Genomic DNA, 1,784 nt, shown 5'->3' with positions numbered 1-1,784 from the left:
CTCTGAAGGCAAGGCTCAGTGAAGGTGTCAACAATCCACATACACCTACATTTCACTATGTTGACTTAATTACTCACATACTATGAGAAACACCACCAAATAGTCACCAAAGTGGTTCCATCGGTTTTATTATTTTTTCTTTTTTTAAGATTTCATTTTTAAGTAATGTCTACACCCAGTGTGGGGCTCGAACTCACAACCTGAGATCAAGAGTGGCATGCTCTACCGACTGAGCCAGCCAGGGACCCCCTCCACTGACTTAAAATTTTTTTTAATCTTTATTATTGAGACAGAGAGAAACACAACATGAGTAGGGGAGGGGCAGTGAGAGGGAGACACAGAATCCAAAGCAGGATCCATGCTCTGAGCTGTCAGCACAGAGCCCAACGCGGGGCTCGACCCCATGAACTGTGAGATCATGACTTGAGCCGAAGTCGGACACTAAACTGACTGAGCCACCCAGGCGCCCCTACACTGACTTTATTTCCTACATTTTCCTGTCCTTTCCCTCCTTCCTTCCATCTATCCATTTGTTCACCTGGTCATTTACAGTAAAAACCATGCTGTGCCTGAGACGAGGTAATGTTTGGTGGGAGCCTCTTTCCGAGACACAGCCATGCTCAGAGAGCTTCTCTCACTATGAAGTGACAGGAGAGCTTTTGTCCAGCCTTTTGAGAAACACTTGGTATCAGAGTTAAATGCCAAGAACCACCCAAGTGCTCATCTCCTTAGTTTTATGGACATGTCCCACCAAGAGATGGAAGCAGACATTTATTTTTATTTTTTATTTCAGTTCCTGATCTGACCTCAGTAGATACATGGAAAAACGGGGCATACAATCAACCAGGGATAACAAAAGCAAAAGCAAAAGCAAAGGAAATTTCCTTTCTAGCTCACGGCTCTCAAAAGCAATTTAAAAACAGATNTCAGAGTCTGGAGCCTGTTTCAGATTCTGTCTCCCTCTCTCTCTGCCCCTCCGCCACTCATGCTCTGTCTTAAAAATAAAATAACATTTTTTTTAATTATTAAAAAAAAAAGAAAAAGATTCCTGCAGACTCTTCACTTGCAGGCGGATTCCTACCCATAGGCTGCAGCTGTGGGAACCCCCAAATGCCACAGGCTCCCATGGCTGAGAAAGCACTGGTGGTTGGGGGTCCCTTCCAACCAAGGATAGCCCTTAACATGCAGCTGCATGGGGCTCATTGCTCCTTATCTTGAGGGATGTCCCAAACTCCAGACTTAAAAACATACACACAGGGATTTATTAGGCAATCTGGTTTGGTCTGCTCTCCTGTCGTGGCCCCTGGCCAGGAACACAAGGGCAGAGGAAGCACAGGGTAAAATTCATCCCTATGGGTTAATCTCAGCCCTTTATTGCCCACCATTCACAGTGACCCTCTGTCCTTCCTCACGTTCAGCCCAGCTCAGCACAACCTCATAGTTACTGGGCTCTTTCCTTCCCGAAACTAAGAAATCAAAGCAGGTACCTTACATCCTGTGCTAGGAAAAACCCGATGGAGGCAGACAGCCCCTGGGGCCCCTGCAGGGTGGAGGGGACACTGTCCGCAGGGGTTCTGTCAAAAGTAGTGCCTGATCACTGCAGACAGGGAACCGCTGCCGCTCACGCTAAGTTCTAAGAAAACATTCCACAAAGTCTATAAAACTGTTTAGAAAAAATTTATTTGAACATATGAAAGGAAAATTTAGACCCCAATGAAACAGAGAAGCTCCTGGGCAGTGAGGGCAGCCCTGGCCCGGTTTCCTGGCCGGCGCTGAGTACAGCG

The sequence above is a fragment of the Crocuta crocuta genome, unplaced genomic scaffold, assembly GCF_008692635.1.
Source record: "Crocuta crocuta isolate KB4526 unplaced genomic scaffold, BGI_CrCroc_1.0 scaffold273, whole genome shotgun sequence".
In the NCBI taxonomy this organism is placed as follows: Eukaryota; Metazoa; Chordata; class Mammalia; order Carnivora; family Hyaenidae; genus Crocuta; species Crocuta crocuta.
Note: the sequence above shows the minus strand (reverse complement) of the source record.